General features: G+C 46.9%; 1 protein-coding gene across 2 annotated transcripts in view; it reads right to left on the bottom strand.

Annotated features, from left to right (window-relative positions):
- Positions 1-14,600, bottom strand: part of SCAMP4 (secretory carrier membrane protein 4) — a 49,712-nt gene extending 35,112 nt beyond the window's left edge. For both annotated transcript variants that reach the window (XM_074978539.1, XM_074978540.1), the window contains exon 1: positions 14,578-14,600. The gene's annotated coding sequence lies outside the window, so the exon portion shown is untranslated. The remainder of the gene's footprint in view (positions 1-14,577) is intronic.
- Positions 14,601-18,824: the final 4,224 nt, after the last annotated feature.

Raw genomic sequence — 18,824 nt, 5'->3', positions numbered from 1 at the left:
TAAACAGAAACAACAAACCAGCTCTTACTTTAATATGACAAACACGTTACATCTCACACTGCCATTAAATAGCTGTGACTTGAGGCAACTCACTTTACATCTCTGACCCTGTTCCTTTATCTGTCTTGTCTGTTTGGTCTGTGCACATTTTGCACCAGCATACAGTAAAGTCTTTCACATCCAGCATTCTATTATCCAGAGTTTTCATTTTAACCACAAAGTAAATTTTAGTTACATTTTCCATAAGTACAATATAGTGAAAGTAAATACAATATAAGTTTACAGCATGCAATATTGAGGTTGTTAATAAATAAAGTACTCTGCCTGCATTTTTGCTTAAAAAACACAAAAGCAGTCCAGTGGCACTTTAAAGACTAACAAAAAATTTTATTAGGTGATAAACCTTCGTGGGACAGACCCACTTCTTCAGATCATAGTCATACCAGAACAGGCTCAATATTTAAGGCACAGAGTACTAGTTTTGGTTCTCTGTGCCTTAAATATTGAGCACGTTCTGGTATGGCTATGATCTGAAGAAGTGGGTCTGTCCCATGAAGGCTTATCACCTAATAAAATTTTTTTGTTAGTCTTTAAAGTGCTACTGGACTGCTTTTGTGTTTCGATAGTATCTAGACTAGCACATCTCTCTCTGTTACTATTCTACATTGTTGTTTGTTTCTTAATACCTAATCTTATTTTTCTTTAGCGTTATGCATTGCTAGGAATACCTCTCTATTATCCAGAATATTTGAATATTCAGCAAACTCCTGGTCCTCTGGTTGCTGGATATGAGAGAGTTCACTCTGTCTATTTTGTGCAATGATGATTTTTTTTCCCCTTTTAGAATATAAGAACCCCCACACTGGGTCAGACCAAAAGGTCCATCTAGCCTACAGTCTTGTCTTCCAACAGAAGACAATGACAGGTGCGCCAGGGGGAGTTTATCTGAATCATCAGGTGACCCATCCCCTGCAACTCATTCCCAGTTTCTGGCAAAGGGAGGCTTTGGGATCAAAGCCTCATTAAGAAGCTTTCCGTCTTGCCTAGCAGACCACTAGGTTCAGGGAGTGCAGTCCTGATATATTTCAGTCCTTCACCAGGGAACTCCCCTCTAAGCTCCCCGTTAGCTGGGCCTATTCATTTAACACTGACCTAGTTATACTGGCATGGTCCTTAAGCTGTGTCTACACTAGGCTCCTTGCAGTGGCACAGCAGCACCAATCCACCCCAACCCCCATCTCCCACCAACAGAGCACCATGCTTCTGCTGGTGTAACTTATGCCAGTCAGAGCAATGTAAGTTTTAATGTCAAAAGAGATGGTGTAGATATGGCCAGTTATACTGGTACAGAGATGATTTGTGTCAGTATAGCATTTTGCCTTTCCCACCCATAAGCAGTATAAGGCACCAAATATTCTGGTGTAACTACATTATCACTAGAGAGATTGCATCACTTTAACTATACAGGTACAGTTTAGCATAGGAAAGTGCAGTGTTCCCTTTAATTTTTTTCCATCAAGGGCAGAATAAATTTTGTTCTGTGCACTAAGGCATGTGCACCACCAATAGAAACATGTTCCCAGCTGTGAACAACTGTGGAGGCTCTGCAAATCAGTTGGGTGGCACTTGAATATCTCCTGGGCAGATGCCCAAGTGACCAGCTTACAGGGAACACTGGGAAAGACCTAGGTAAATCTCATTTTCAGGGGGAGACCTGTCCTTTACCAGCTGTTTACACAGTGCCTGGCACAATGGGATCCTAGTCTCAGCTGTCAAGTATCAGAGGGGTAGCCATGTTAGTCTGGATCTATAGTCTCAGCTGGAGCCCTAAGAACTATTACGATACAAAAAGCCACCACTATCCCTCATACTCCGACAGGCATTTTAAACTTAAAATACAATGAATAAATTGAAGTTTTTTTTCTCTTTTGCCTTACCTTGTTCTTTTGGTTGTGTAAACAGGAAATAAAGCATGAAGACAGTTATAAATTCAAATTAGATTTGGCCCTACCTACAGCAGCTGCTTTTAACAATGGACGTAACATTTTTTGTAAAGAACCAAATCACATAATTAACCAATTACGTTAAAATTTCAATAGAAAGAAAAATTTATTACTGAAGGAAATATCAGTGAACAAATGGGTAAATTTTTCAGGCCAGAGGAAGGCAGACAGTATGCTCCCATGCTAATCAGTTCTTAAAGTCTAATGAGAGGGGAAACAATATAGCACTCAGAACATGTACAAGACAGAATTCCTGGATTCTACTGCGGCCATCACAGAGGGCCACATCACACCAGAGTCTGTTTCCCCGTACATTGTTTTTTTTTTTTTTTTACTAAAACCAGTTTTATTTGTTGCCCAACCCTACCCCTCCTGTTCTTTGGCAGAGGAGGAGTGAAGCAGTAGGGACCAAGGCTCCTGTCCCCCACCCCTGCCTGTGTGCGGGGGCGGGGAGGCATGATTTGGGCCACAGCTCCTGGAACCTCCCTCGCCCGTCCCTAGTTTGGGAAGCTGGATCAGGCCACAGCTCCTAGCTTCCCCTGCCTATCCCTGGGGGGGGCGGGGGAAGCGGGGGGGAAGACCAGGTTAAGACAACTCCCAGCCTGTATTGGAGGGGAGGAGGCAGGTCAGGCTTTGTCCATCACCGATCCTCAGGGTATGGGGTGGGGTGTAAGAGGGAGAGTGGGTCAGGCTGCAGCTCCTGGTACCCCCTGCCTGTCCCTGGGTTGGGGGAGCCAAGTCAGTCTATGGCTTCTGGCCCCTCTGCATGTTCCTGGGGGAGGCCGTGGCTCCTGGCCCATGCCTGTCCTGGGGAGTGAGGGGGAGGAGCCAGGTCATGCTGCAGTGCCTGGTCTCCCATGCCTGTCCCCAGGTTAGGGAATGGGATCAGATCACAGCTCCCCACCCAGCCTCTGCCCCAGGCTGCAGTAATAGCCCAAACTGAACTTCAGGAGGAGCGGGCTGGTTGGGGCTGGGATGGGCCTGGCTGTGGGATATCGGCAGGGGGAGGTGGCAGACCAGGACATGGTGATGAGCCCAGCTCTGGCCCTAGGGTGAGGTGGTAGGGACCGGGTTGGTGCTGGGCCCAGGCTGGCTGGGTGTGGGGGGGGGGGGAGGGGTGAGCCACAGTGCTGAGCCTGGGCCCAGCACTTGGGGGGATGGGGAAGGAAGGGGAGCCAGTGAAGTTGGGGCCAGGCCACAAGGCTTGGTCCAGCCCTGGGGTGAGCTGGGAGAGGGGCAGGCCAAGTCCTGGCCTCAATACTGTGGGAGCTGGGGATGTTAGGACTGGGCTGCAACAATGAGTCTGGCTCCAGGGTGAGTTGGATGGCTAAGGTAAAGGCTGGCTGGGAAGTTTGAGGTCAGTGGAGCGGTGGTGGGTTTCCTGGCCACAGGTGGCAGGGGGGCAGTCAGTGCAGGATGGCATTGGGGGCATTTACCTGTCTAGTGGTTGGCTGGGTGGAAAGCCCTGACTCCATGTGGCCACTATATTGCACTGCAGCTGCCCACAGTGGTGACACTGCAGAATCTCTGTTCCCTGCTCTCACTTCCCCCAGTGGTGAGTCTGGTGTATGTCATCTTCTGTAAACTAAACAAGCCCAAATCCCTCAGCCTCTCCTCATAGGTCTTGTGCTTCAGACCCTTAATCATTTTTGTTGCCCTCCACTGAACCTGCTCCAGAACATCCACATCCTTTCTATACTGGGGGCCCCAAAACTTGACACAATATTCCAGATGTGGCCTCACCAGTGCCGAACAGAGGGGAATAACTACTTCTCTAGATCCGCTCGAAATGCTCCTCCTAATGCACCGTAGTATGCGGTTAGCCTTCTTGGCTACAGGGGCACACTGTTGACTCATATCCAGCCTTTCATCCACATAACCCCTAGGTCCCTTTTCTTCATACTGCTGCTGAGCCAGTCAGTCCCTAGCCTGTAACAATACTTGGGAGTCTTCCACCCCAGGTGCAGGACTCTACACTTCTCCTTGTTGAATTGCATCAGATTTCTTTTGGCCCAGTCCTCCAATTTATCCAGGTCCCTCTGGATTCTCTTTCTACCCTCCAAGGTATCTACCTCTCCCCCCAGTTTTGTGTCATCGGCAAACTTGCTGAGGGCGCAATCCAGTCCCTCATCCAGGTCATTAATAAAGATGTTGAGCAACATTGGCCCCAGAACCGAGCCTTGTGGCACTCCTCTTGAAACCGACTGCCATCCAGATATCGAGCCATTGACCACTACCCGTTGGGCCCGACTGTCAAGCCAGCTTTATAGTCCAAGGATCCAATCCATATTTCCTTAACTTATGGATAAGAATGTTGTAGGAGACCGTATCAAAAGCCTTGCTGAAGTCAACGTATATCACATCCACTGACTTCCCCATGTCCTCAGAGCTTGTTACATCATCATAGAAGCTAATCAAATTGGTCAGGGAGGACTTGCCCCGGTGAATCCATGTTGGCTGCTTTTGCTCACTGTCCCCTCTTCCAAGTCCTCCAAAATGGATTCCTTGAGGATTCCTTCCATTATTTTCCCAGGGATTGAGGTAAGGCTGACCAGTCTATAGTCCCCTGGGTTGTCCTTCTCTCCTTTTTTAAAGATGAGCACTACGTTTGCCTTCTTCCAGTCATCCAGTATATCCCCCATCCTCCAAGAGTCTTCAAGGATAATGGCCAAAGGCTCAGCAATGACCTCTGCCAATTCCCTTGTACCCTTGGGTGCATTAAATGCGGACCCATGGACTTGTGCACATCTAGTTTTTCCTAGACAGCTCAGAACTTGTTCCTTCCCCACAAATGGCTGCCCTCCACCTTCCCATACTGCAATGTTTAGGACCGTCATCATGTGTAAGTTGACTTTGTCCGTGAAGACTGAAGCAAAAAAAGCACTGAGTACTTCAGCTTTTCCTATATCATCTGTCACTAGGTTACCTCCCTCATCCAGTAACGGCCCCACACCTTCTCTGATAACCTGTTTATTGTTAACATGCTTGTAGAAACCCTTCTTGTTACTCTTCACATCCCTTCCCAGCTGCAGTTCCAATTGTGCTTTCACTTTCCTGATTAGTGCCCGGCTTTCTCCAGCCGTATGTTTATACTCCTCAGTCAGCTGTCCACGTTTCCATTTCTTGTATGCATCCTTTTTGAGTTTAAGCTGACTAACGATTTCCCCATTAAGCCAAGCTGGTTGCATACCACGTTTGCATTTCTTACTATGCAGCAGGATGGTTTGTTTCTGTGCCTTCAAGAGAACTAGCAGTATTTTAAAGAAGTCTTACTGAACTCTTTTCCCCTTCATCTGCACTTCCCCAGGGACCCTGCTCATCCGTTCTCAGTGAGTCGAACTATGCTCTCCTGAAATCAAGGGTCTGTATATTACTGCTCACCTTTCTTCCTTCTGTCTGGATCCTGAAATCTACGATCTCGTTGTCGCTGCAGCCCAGGTTTCCTCCCACTTCTATTTCTTCTACTAGGTCTTCCCTCTTTGTGAGAAGCAGGTCAAATTGTGCACGTCCCCTGGTCGGTTCCTTCAGCACTTGTATCAAGAAGTTATCCCCAACGTTCTCCAAGAACTTCCTGGATTGTCTGTGTGCTGATGTATTGGTCTCCCAACAAATGCCCGGATGATTAAAGTCTCCCATGAGAACCAGGGCCTGTGATTTGGAAGCTTCACTTAGTCGCCTGAAGAAAACCTCATCTATCTCATCTCCTTGATCTGGTGGTCCATAGTTGACATCAACCACACCATCAGTAACCCTTTTACTTCCGCCTCTAAGCTTAACCCAAAGGCGCTCAACTGGATTTTCTCCTTCCTCATACTGGATATCTGAGCAATCATACTGCTCCCTCACACAGAGCGCAACTCCTCCTCCTTTTCTCCCCATTTGTCCTTTCTAAACAGTTTATGACGGGCTGCTAACCAGCATTCCCTCTAACTTTTTCCACTCATGGGAGGAATAAATTTTTTACATGCACCAAGGCATGTGCTTACGTGCACCACCAGTAAACACATGCTGCTGGCCATGGATGCTCTGCTAGTCAGCTGGGTAGCCCCCAGATCTCTCCTGGTTAGCCACCCAAGCATTCAGCTTACAAGGAACATTGCTGCCGCCCTAAATAGTGGAGCTGTGCAGGCATGCCTCCACTAATATGGTGCCTGAATCCTGGTGAAGACATACATGCAAGCTGAAGTAGCGGCCTTGGTGGAACAGGAGGTGGCGCGGGCAGAAGAGAAGAGTGGCATAACAAGAGGGGGTTTGGGGAAATTTGGGATGAACAGGGCTGCCGCAGCCAGAGAAAGATGCAACTGTTCCCAGTTCCAGGGCTACCCCTGCCAGGAAGAGACAACTCCTCCTTCCCATCTCCAGCTCAGCAGCTGCTGCGGCACAGGGATGATCACCCTCCTTCCCAGCCCAGCTCAGTGGCTGCTACAGTGGGCGAGGAACAACCCCCATCACCCCCAGTTCTCAGCCCCAGATTGGTAGTTAGTGTGGAGGGAGAGACAACCAATTCCTGCTAAAACTTGACAGAAATCACATGTATTTTTAAAAAATATAGAGCACTTTTATCCAAAGTGCTTTATAGTAGCTAGCTAGTAATGTAAACAACATTTGGAAAGATTATGAAGTGGTATACCAAAACCCTGAACAATTGACTAGTGGTCTGTGTCTTCTTTGGAGACCTCTTTATGGTCTTTGAAGACTTTGGTGGGGATTCCATCTAGTCCAGCTGATTTGTATTTCATTGCTTTGATGGAAGCTTGGACCTCACTCAGGATAGGAAGTGTTGCAAGATCATCCCTCAGTGGTTTCCGAAGGATTTGCTCAAGGGATTTTAGGACCATGGTGGAGGAGTGATTCAAGAGTTCATTATAGTGCTTACTCCAGTGAGAAGCAAGGGCTTCATTGTCTTTCAAGAGCCAGGTACCCCCTTTGATCTCAGGAGGGTGATACCACGGTTTCTCGATTCTTAAACAGCTTTGGTGACATTGAAGAAGCCTCTTGTATCATTGATGTATGCAAGATGCTGGAGTTCTCGTACTGACTCAGTCCACCATTGGTTTTTCTGAGTCCTTGTTTTACACTGGACTTCTGCCTTGTCACGTGCTTCTTTGTTTTGTGGTTGATGTCACTTTGCCAGGCCCTAAAGCAATGTTGTCCAGAAGCAAGACACCTGGTCACCACATGCCCCCCAGCCAGATCCCTGTCCCCTCCTGCAGCCAGGCACCCTATCCCCCTACCCCTGCAACCAAGCACCCTACCTCGCTACCTCCAGTGACTTGCCAGAGCCACCCAGTGCCAAGCTGCACAGCCCTGAGAGCCACGGGATGCCCAAGGAACAGCTGCACCATGGGACAACTCCAGAGCCAGCTGCATGGTGCCCGAGGAGATGTTGCACCACTGCGAGGACCCCAAGCCAAACATGTGCTGCACAAACCCCCAAGCAGCTGCCTGAGCCACATTTAAGGGAGAAACGGTGGATGTGGTATACCTAGACTTCAGTAAAGCATTTGACACTGTCTCACATAATATACTTATCAATAAATTATGCAAAGACAACTTAGATGGGGCTACTATAAGGTGGGTGAACAACTGGCTGGATAACCATACCCAGAGAGTAGTTATTAACGGTTTTCAATCCGGCTGGAAAAGTATAACTAGTGGGGTTCCGCAGGGGTCTGTTCTGGGACCGGTTCTGTTCAATATCTTCATTAACGATTTAGATATTGATGTAGAAACTACACTTAAGTTTGCAGATGATACGAAGCTGGGAGGGGTTGCAACTTCTTTGGAGGATAGGGTCATAATTCAAAAGGATCTGGATAAACTGGAGAAAGGGGCTGAGGTAAACAGGATGAAGTTTAATAAGGACAAATGCAAAGTGCTCCACTTAGGAAGAAACAATCAGTGTCACACATACAGAATGGAAAAGGACTGCCTAGGAATGAGTACAGCAGAAAAGGATCTGGGGGTTATAGTGGACCACAAGCTAAATATGAGTCAACAGTGTGATGCTGTTGCAAAAAAAAGCAATCATGATTCTAGGATGCATTAACAGGTGTGTTGTGAACAAGACACGAGAAGTCATTCTCCCGCTCTACTCTGCGTTGGTTAGGCCTCAGCTGGAGTATTGTGTCCAGTTCTGGGCACCGCAGTTCAGGAAGGATGTGGAGAAATTGGAGAGGGTCCAGAGGAGAGCAATGAGAATGATCAAAGGTCTAGAGAACATGACCTATGAAGAAAGGCTGAAAGAATTGGGCTTGTTTAGTTTGGAAAAGAGAAGATTGAGGGGGGACATGATAGCAGTTTTCAGGTATTTAAAAGGGTGTCATAAGGCAGAGGGAGGGAACTTGTTCTTCTTTGCCTCTGAGGATAGAACAAGAGGCAATGGACTGAAATTGCAGCAGGGGAGGTTCAGGTTGGACATTAGGAAAAAGTTCCTAACTGTCAGGGTGATCAAACACTGGAACGAATTGCCAAGGGAAGTGGTAGAATCTCTATCACTGGAGCTATTTAAGAAGAGGTTAGATAGATGGCTTTCAGGGATGGTCTAGAAAGTGATTGGTCCTGCCATGAGGGCAGGGGGCTGGATTCGATGGCCTCTTGAGGTCCCTTCCAGTCCTACTCTTCTATGATTCTATGATTCACCACTCTATGCCTCCCTGTGTGGTGAATGGGGAGCGTAATGGACATTGCAGCCCTAAGGGCTTTTCTTTTCCACATAGTTCTCAAACCAGTCTTGATGCTTCACTGAGCTCCAGTTTTTCAACTGACACCAGCATTCTTCCACATCTTCAGGATGTACTGTCAACAGCTTCCTCTGGAGCACTATCTGGAAGTCACTTCATATGATGGGCTCCTTCAAGCCTTGAATGTTGATCTCAGACCAGATCAGTCTCCTCCAAGTTCTCTGTTTGGTGACAATCCTAATGGGCATTGTGGGTCAAATAAGGTGGTGATCGGTCCAGTGGTCATCAGAGCCAGTCACTGCATGTGTGAGAAGGATATCATGCCAATCCCAAGCGCAGATAGCAACACAGCACCGGCACTTCATGGACTTTGATTGAGAATGTTGCCATGAGGTTCTAAATTTGTTTTTCAGGTGGAAAAGGCCATTTGTGATGACAAATTTGTGTTGTGAATATTGTGTGAGAAGCACTCCATTGGAGTTGCTGTTGCCAATTCCTTCTTTCCCAATGGCAGTCTGCCAGAGGTTTGCATTTCTTCTGCCCCTAGCATTGAAATCCCCCACAAGAATGATCTTGTCTTCTTTGGGAATGTCTTTCAACACTGTGTCCAACTGGGTGTAGAAATTCTCCTTCACATCTTCTTCCATGTCTAGAGTTGGTACATAAGTACTCACACCAGCTACCTGTTGGTTTCTCGCAAGCTTCAAGTGGAGAGCCATGAGACGCTCATTGATGCTGACACTGACCCCAGATTCCATCTTTGTCAGTCTGTTCATAATGGAAAGTCCTACTCAATGAATTTGTTTTTCTTCCTTTGGGGTTCCTTTCCAGAAAAAGGTGTACCCTCCATCTTCTTCTCTTAGCTGTCCTTCTACTGGTCTATGCATTTCTGCCAGGGTAGCTATATCAATGTTGAATCATTGCAGCACACAGGCAATAATTGCTGAGCATCTTTCGGGTCATTCACGGTCTCGGCTGTCCATTAGAGTCAGAATATTCCATGGTCCAAAGTTTACTGTTTGATTTTGACCACACAGATATGAACCCACTGGATGCAATTATCCAGCCAGGAGGATTGATGTGGACCATGTTTATGACACCTTTTCTAGCCTCCTCCCCACGTGGGGTGAGCAGGGAGGATCCTAAAAGGGATGCTCAGTCATGGATGCAATAGCCTGACTGTTCTACCACCTCACCCTTTGAAATGGAACGACCTACGTGCTGGTTTATGACTAAAAGCTTTCAGATTTCACAGTCCTACTCCCATCACCATTTGCCAGTCACCATAGATACCAGTGCGGTGAAACAGCTACACTGCAAATACCGATCATAGTTAAGGAAGAAAGAGATGAACAGTTCATCTGCACATAGACATTTAAATCTCGTGAAGCAGTTGTATGTAAGCTACTAACCGAAACATAAATTCTATCGTACATTCATGTTGAAATTTTCTTCAGCAGATTAAAAATGCATCACCACTCTAAGCATCCAAGACTTTTGAATATACTGTCATCTTGCTGAAGGGAAACTACAAGAAACCTAGATGGAAAATGCATTTATCTTTTCTACTATGCACATAAGCAAACATGAACAACTCAAAGTTTACAATCCAATTCACATCACTCACAAAACCAAGGTGGAGTTGAATGAAAGCTGCTACTGTCTCCATATCAAAAAAATACAAAAATTCTCTTGTATCCTGTTGAGGGTAACATTTTCTTTTTTTAAAAAAAGTGTAAGAAACAGGACACTGTTTGCACAGAAAGCTTACAGGAATACACCACCTTTAAAGTTGTATGTCATAAATAAATCTATTTCTTTACCTATGTTAGTAATATTTTAGGTTGTCAGAAATGAAAATTTAAAATTACATTTATTTCTTCCTGGTTCTGCCTTTCTTTAAGTTAAGAGAGCTATCCTTAGAAGTTTAGGCTCAATTGTAGATCAGGGTCAGCAAACTTTCCAAGGCGGAGTGCCAAAATTTGACCTTTTGACCTCTGAGTGCTGGTAATGCTTTTTAAAATCACTAATAGTCCTACTTGCAACAGTTTTATTAATAAATTAAAATGCAAAGCTTCACCATTTATGTGGTGGTTGGTAGCAGTAGCTGGTCTTTTCTTAAAACACAGGCAACACGGCTTTGAGCAAGCTCACAGCTACGTGGGGGGAAGAGGGATGAGCGCCTGCCTCACGTGCTGATAAAAATCGGCTTGCTTGCCACTCTAGCATATGTGCCAAGGTTGCTGACCTCTGTTGTAGATAATAAGGCTAGAAGACATGAGTGGTCATCTAATTTGACCTTCTGGATTACATGCCCATAGCGGACAGTTCAACTAGGACAGGAAAACCACACAGAGAATATGAAAATGACATATTGGATTGGTGCAGAGCTAATCTAAAGAAACCAAGCCACTCAGCACTGGACAGGGAAAGATGGAAGAAAATAGTGAGGGAGACATAAGACACCAATGGGTGCTAAGCCCATGTTTGTTGATGATTATGATGAAGACTTTTTTAAAAAAAAGTTATTACATTAAGAATTGCCTGTGATGGAGAATCTACCACATTTCCTGGTTAATTGTTCCACTGTTAATTACCTTCACTCTTTTTTTTATTAAATGTGCCTTATTGCCAGTCTGAATTTGTCTAGCTTCAGCTTCCAGCCATTGGCTCTTGTTCTACCTTATGTGCTAGACTGAAGAATCAGTTACCAATATTTTGTTCCTCATGTAGTTGTTTCCCCAAGATAGATTCCCCTGACAACCTGCAAGTATGGGCTACATTCTTTGTCCCTAGAATGTAACTTTACTGAGGAAAGCCAGGCTCAATTCCTTGCTCTGTCAAAGCCCGTGTGCCCTTCAGCAAGCCCCTCAGGGACCGATTTTTAAAAAGTATTTAGGCACCACCTAAGTCATGCTGACATCAGTAGGAATTAGGTGCTTACATACATCTAACTGTCTACCCCTTAGTCTCTCTCTGACTCAGCACCCACTTTTACAGAGGGATAAGAGCTCCCCCCAATACACTGTGGGGCACTCAGATACTACAGTAATGGGGACCGTATGAATACCTGAAAATGGACAATCAAAATAAAGACATTTAATTTCACTTTTGTTCACAGCCAATTTCACTATCAGGGTAGAGAGGAAGCATAATCTTAACTGATTGTCTTTTAGTTTTGCACTCTCCTAAGCCTGAGGTACTGGGAGAGATGGGACAAAAACACCTTTTCACTTCTGTTCATTAGAAAGTATAGGGGTTGTTCTACATTAATTAGATTTACAAGGACATTTATGGCTTATAGCCAGGCTCAAAAGGGTAAGAGTTTTTATTGATGTCAATAAATGTTAATTTCACCACACACACCCAAACTGACAAAAATTTCCAACAAAAATAAGCAAAATGTATAGCCAAGCAGAAAGAAAAATGGTACTTGAGAACTTAGTTTCCCTACAGAATATTTATTTCGTATATTTTGACTGTAATATTAACAATTCATATATTAGGCCTTATAAAACAAACCTGATAAATCTTGACTGTCATTAAATAATTATTGCCTGCCCCCATAGTTTCCTGCAACTGTAATAAACGGGTTAAATTTAAAATGCTGAAAATAGACTATGATCTGTCAAAATTATGTTATATAATTTTAGAAATGTCTGTCTGACTGTTTGTGAATGTGTTTGTTCAAGAACTCTTTATAAACAATAAGAGCTAGGACCACCAAATTTGGCATGCAATTCCCTCTTCTCCTAACTTAAAGTAAGGCAAGGGGTTGGTTTTGCCAGGGTAACAAGACGTGCCTGGAATCTGACTATTTCTTATTAAACCGAAAGGGAGGAGTCTGATAGCAGGGACAGTAATGTTCTGCAATGACCAGAATGGGGCAGCAAGCACAGGGTACAGCTGTACTGCAGTGTGACCAACAGGGGGCAGCTGCACCTGTAAGAAAGTGGTCAGCAAGGACCAGGGCCTTTGTGTTTTGCAGGCCACCTGTCAGGGGTAAGTGATCACCTATCCCAAACCACTCGCCCCAGCCCTTGGCCCCAGCACTGGACATGGGGGCAGGGAGCCCCACCTCGACAGAGACCCCACTGCTGTGGCTTGCTCAGGGAGCAGGCACTGTCCAGCACCAGGGAGCACAGATCCCACGGCTGCATCCTCCACAGGGAGTAGCACAGTTGGTAGAGCAGCACAGCCCCATCTGAAATGGGGAGCTGTGACCAACCAGAGCCAAACAGCACAGCACCACAAGGTAGGGGCCACCAGCAAGACACTGCAGCCCTGGCCAGACTGGTGAGCAGCCACTATCCAGGATCAATCAGCACAGCCCCCACCACTGTGTCCCCACCCCACAATGTTTCTGCTGGCAGGGCAGTGTAGCCCTGGTTTGCATTGGAGTGCCCCTGAGCACCTACCAATCTCCTGCTCTGTACCCTCACAAGAACCTCAGCAATGCTGTGTAAATCCTCTAAGAAAAAAAAATAAAAACCAAGTTTTGCCAAGCCTACATACAACATGTGCTACTGACATGCTTGCTCTCAATGCTTGCAGAAGGTGTTCTGTGCCATCACATTGCATTACAACTATTCCTCAAATAGGATCTCCACAGCAGAGAAACACCCAAAATAAAATTTAAAACCACAGAAAAGTTAAAAAGCTACCAATTATTTACATGTCAAATTCCTAGTGCAGAAAAATGCCACAAAGATCTTATTACTAGAGGAAGAGATAAATAGTTTTGTAATATAGTTAGCAAAAGGTATTGCAGTAAGGAGAAGAGTGGATGGGAGTCAGGAAAACCATCCCTCTGTACTGAGGGGGCACATCTGGATCTACCTGTGTCCAAGACACACTAAAAAACCTCCATCCTTGCAGTCACCATATGTGCAACACCCATGCATTACAGATGTAACTTCCCTTTGCATTCATGTACAGCCAAGCCTCTTTTTGCACCTGCAATGCCTTCAAGTCAGCACACCCACCCTTCTTACTTGCTGTACACTTGTAATGCAGAATTCCCACACAGGCAAAACGATCAATTGCCTCCACAAACCAGGCAATTACACGCCCAATTCTCCACAAATTATAGTGCAAATCTTAGTAGAGGAAATACAGGAGGGAACCAACCCTTGAAAGCTTATTGCTGAATAGTCAGATTGAGAGCACAGAGCATGGGGGGTGAGGGGAGGAAGCAGAGGTTTAAGGGTCAAGTGTGCCCACTCCAATTAGTCTCCAGTGCCACCTGAGAAGGCTCCTGACCAGTAACACTCCCATTAAATGGGTATCTCAGCTCCTGACCTGGTTACACCCCCTCCTGGACAAACTGCCTGCCTGGTCTAGGTGTGTGTGGCCCGGTTACAACCCTATTAATTGAGCATCTGGGCGGGCGGGGCGGGGCGGGGCGGGGGCGGTTACCCTCTCTCCCGTCCTCGTTAACTGCTGCCCTGGGCTGCGGGGGCGGCCCGGCTACCTCCTCTCTCCCGCCCTCCCCGTTAACTGCTCCCCTGGGCTGCGGGGGCGGCCCGGTTACCCCGTCTTCCACCCCCTGTTAACTGCTGCCCTGGGCTGCGGGGGCGGCCCGGCTACCTCCTCTCTCCCGCCCTCCCCGTTAACTGCTGCCCTGGGCTGCGGGGGCGGCCCGGCTACCTCCTCTCTCCCGCCCTCCCCGTTAACTGCTGCCCTGGGCTGCGGGGGCGGCCCGGCTACCTCCTCTCTCCCGCCCTCCCCGTTAACTGCTCCCCTGGGCTGCGGGGGCGGCCCGGTTACAGCCCCGCACGCGCCAGCCGCCGGGCCCGACTACTCCCGTTACTAAGCGGCCTCGGGACCCTGCCGGGGCCGCCCAACCATGGCCCGCAGAGGGCAGCTGACCAGCGCTTGATCGCCCCTACCTCGCAGCAGCGGCAGCCCTCCGTTCCCTCCAGCCCTTAGCAACAGCCGCCGGGCACGCCGGGACGTGCGGTCCCAGGACGGCTTATCCCTGCAGCCTGAGCTGCAATGATGACTACGTCACCCAGGATGCCTCGCGGTGGTCATGTGGGGACATCCCTGAATCATGTGATCAAAGAGGCAGCCCAGTGTTTTGGCTATGGCTAGGAGGGCGCTACGGTAGCGTGCGGGGGACAATGTTCTTAGAGGTGTTCGTTCGCGAGGTTGCGAAGGCACAGACAAGGCGTCGCAGTGGCTTGGGGTCACGGCTGGTGCTGGTGGCTGCGCCCTCTTCACTTTCGGCCTCTGCCCCTCAGCGCCCCCAGGCGGTCCCGGTGGCGCTGGAGTATTGTTGTCGGGGGGGCTGCGCTACGCCCCTATGTACAGCTGTCGGGACCACGTTGCCCACTCGCCTGGGCTGGGCGGGCGAGTGGCCATCAGCGCCCCAGGCTTGGCAGCGCTGGGGCAGCACCGAGCCCCGGGCTAGTGGCGGGCCTAAGGGCTGGCGGGCCGGCGTGCTGCGGAGCCCACAGCCGGGCCAGCGGACAGTGGAACCCTGCCCCAAGGGCTGTCGGAGCCCATCGAGCTCGCAGAACCTGGGGGTGGCAGCAAAGTGCATGGAGCTGGCAGGGGTCTGCCCGGAGACCCAGACCCAGGACTGGAGGAGCCGGCAGTGGGGCTGGCCCCAGGAGCCCCCAGGTGCAGGGTAGCCAGATGTAAAACCTGGATGTGCTGGAGCACACACGGCACCCCTATTTCCTGCAGTTCTGGGGCCAGGAGGCACATCCCTTGGTTTTGTGCCCAAAGGGTTAGTTCAACACTGGTTCTGTCGGCCCTGTCACCGCACACGGGTGTGAGCAGCCCACCTCCCTGGGAAGCACTGTTGAGACCGCCTAAGCCCCCCATCCCACCCCAGACAGTGCCAGGTGTCGGGGAGAATTCTTCCAGCAGCCCAGCTTCTGCCTCTGGGGTTGCTAGATTTACTACAGTGATGGATGTTTTCCCCTCTTGGCACAGCTGTAGCCATGCTGCTGCAGTGTGTCTGCCACATTACCTCTTTTCCTCACTCTTTAGTTCAGTCCTGGCGAGGGTGGTCAGGTGCCCAGTTTTCAGCTGGAAAGTCAGATTGAAAAGGGGACCTGACAGTTTCTGGTCAGTTCTGCTGACTGGATACCCAAAGTACAATTACTACAGATAGGTGAGGCACTGGGTCATCAACTACTACAACCCTTACTTGGCCTGGATTACCTCCTATCATCAGTCAGCTGCAGCTCCCAGCCCTGGCAAAGCAGGCAAGTCACTCCTAACTCACGTGTGGAGTTGGAAGGGGAAAAGCAGCTGGAGACAGTGGGAGGAAGGGAGAAGAGGAGTGGACTGAGGGTAAGGCTGAGAGAAGAGGTGGAGCAAGGCTTGGAGTTTGGGGGGCAGGGAGGTGGAGCAGGGCATGACCTTGGGTGAAGAGGCATGAGTGTAGTCTTGGGGGATTGGGGTGGGGGAAAAGGCAAGGCAGGGAGTGTCTGATTTTTAAATATTACCAAATTGGCAACCCTAGACCAGATCTACACCTGAAAGTTAAGTTGTCCTTGAGAAACATAGTTAAGCCAATATAAGGCCAGGTATAGATGCTGCTAGGTCAATGGAAGAATTCTTCTGCCCCCAGAGGGAGTAGATGGTTGGCTAGACTGCAACAGTCCTGCTGTATGTGTGCTGGTGTTGCATTTCAGTGTACACATACTCTCATGGCTTGTCTATACTAAGTGGAAGATTGACCCAGTGAGAATCATTCTTCTGGAATTCAATTTTGCATATCTGGTGAAGATGTGACCAAATTGATTTCTCTGGGGTCAGTAGTCGACCCCTCTACTCCACACTATCATGCAGAGTATGGGAGGTCGACGCGAGAGTAGAGATTAGGTCTTCACTAGGGAAATTGATTCTGATGCATCAAATATAGCTTTGCAAATGCTGTAGCTAGAATTGCGTACCTGAAATTGACTTATTTCCCTAGTGTAGACTTAGCTCTAGAGTTTGTGTATATGTGAAGTTATTCCAGTATAACTGCATGCATGGACTCTTATTTTGGAGGAAGCGTGCCTTGTTGGCAGTTTAGCCTAACCCACTTTTGCAAGCAGATTTCTAAATAGGAACAAGGCCTTCTGTTCTAGAATAAGGGTGTCTATATAAGGAGTTATCACACAATAGCTATCATTCTGTAAATACACACTCTTCCTTAATCCATATGAACTTTCAAGTATTAACAAAGCCAAGAAATGAAGAGTTGCTTACTGTTTAAAAGATGGTTTAGTCTAAGGGATGATTGTGACCCTCTAGTTTGCTTTCCTGTACAGCACAGGCCCACAATCATTCCGATAGTGCCGCATTCAGAGAAATAGCTGATTCTTGTCAGTGATGGAGAATCCACCATAACCTATGATTAATTGCTAATTAAAATGTACACATGATTTTCTGTCTGAATTTGTGTGGCTTTAGCTTCAATGAGCTCTTGAGTTTCCTTTGAGTTCTGTGATTTTATCATCCACCTGAGTGTTCCCAGACACTTGGAACTTGGGTTGGATTGAATCTTTCTCTGAAAGACTGAAGAGCAAATTACAGTATTAAATACTTATTCCTGAGGCTGGTACTTAGGGCTGTAAGGAGTGACTCATTAACTTCCAATTTGTTAAGCTAAATATGTTGAGCTCCTTGAGTGTGTCATTGTAAAGGACGTTTTCTAATCCTTTCATCTTTCTCATAGTTCTTCTCAAAACCTTCCCCAATTTATCAAAATTCTTCCTGAACTGTGGGTAGCAGAACTGGACAGTAACTGACCTTTTACAGCTTCTCTTCAGTGCTTTCTTTCAGGCTATATACTGATTCAGCCAGGCATATGAGTACACATGGAACAATAAGCATGTGAATCTTAGTATGTGTGTTTCAAATTAGACATTGAGCACCTTGTGAATGGGCTGTAGGGACAGCCTGAACCAAAGCTTCTTATAATCAATGAAAAGACTCTCACTGGGGGCCAGTCTAAACTAAGGGAGACAGTCAACCTGAGATATGCAACTCCTGCTAGGAGAATAGTGTAGCTGGAGTCTTAAATTAATCACAACAGTTGAGGTCAACTACAGTGCTTGAGTGAGATAGCCTTATTTAATTATTTGGGGACTTGGACTGACTTTTCCCACAGTCCCCACAGTGGGAGGTTGATGGGAAAAACTCTTCTGTTGACTTCCCTGATTCCTCGTGACTGCCACCGGGGTTGATGGGGATGTCCTGACCATTCAATTTAGTGCGTCCCTGCTAGGCGCACTACACCAAACCCCAGAAGATCGACTTTAGAAACATTGATCTTCCTGTACGTATTGATGTGCCCTGTATTCCAGTGGATGTTGGGCTGGCTACTAAGAAACAGGAGTCAAATTCAGTATTTCCAACACATTTTCCCCTGCAAAACAGATTTTATTTTTCTCCCCATAAATCTTGTGCAATATACATCTATATCTCCGTAGAATCCACCTCATTACAAGGTCCTCCCATACATTAGAGTACTTTTATGAAAAATCCAAAGTTCCCGTCCTCCTTAAATTAACATTTCCCCTCCCCTGTTCATCCCTTGCTAGGTTTCGTTGTTTTCTTAGTTTTTTCTTTCTTTAAAAAAATAGAAATTACAATCTTACAAGACAGGACATTCAATGAGAACAGAAGCATTTTTTTCTAAGTCTAAAAAGTAAAACATTTCAATGGAGTCTGTCTGTACCTACATGGGGGGTATGTGTGTATTGTGTTAGATGGAAAAATGCTTTGCATTTCTTCCTTTCATTCTCAAAGTTAAAAATAACAAAACTGACTGCAATGTTGTATATTTTCTCTTTGCACCAACATTCACAAGAATATATATATTACCCATTTCTTCTTTTTATATGCAGTGCGAGGGCTCTAGAGGTGGAAACATGCTCATCTAAACAATTGTATGGAACAAAAAATATGTATGTATAGATTAGATCATCATCTGGGAAAGACTGAGCCCTCACCTTTTGTTTGGTTCCTCAATTTCATCCTTTTTTTTATGTTGTTTAAATAAAAAAGGAAAACAAACCAATTCAACACATCTGACTATCTAAAACCTGGTCAGAATGGACCCATGAGTCAGAAAGACATAGCGTGAAAATTTTCCAAAGCACCTGACATAGGTTCCCAAGTGTCACTA

The sequence above is a fragment of the Carettochelys insculpta genome, chromosome 27 (genome assembly GCF_033958435.1).
Source record: "Carettochelys insculpta isolate YL-2023 chromosome 27, ASM3395843v1, whole genome shotgun sequence".
NCBI classification, from domain to species: domain Eukaryota; kingdom Metazoa; phylum Chordata; order Testudines; family Carettochelyidae; genus Carettochelys; species Carettochelys insculpta.
Note: the sequence above shows the minus strand (reverse complement) of the source record. Positions and strands in the feature narration are given on the sequence as shown.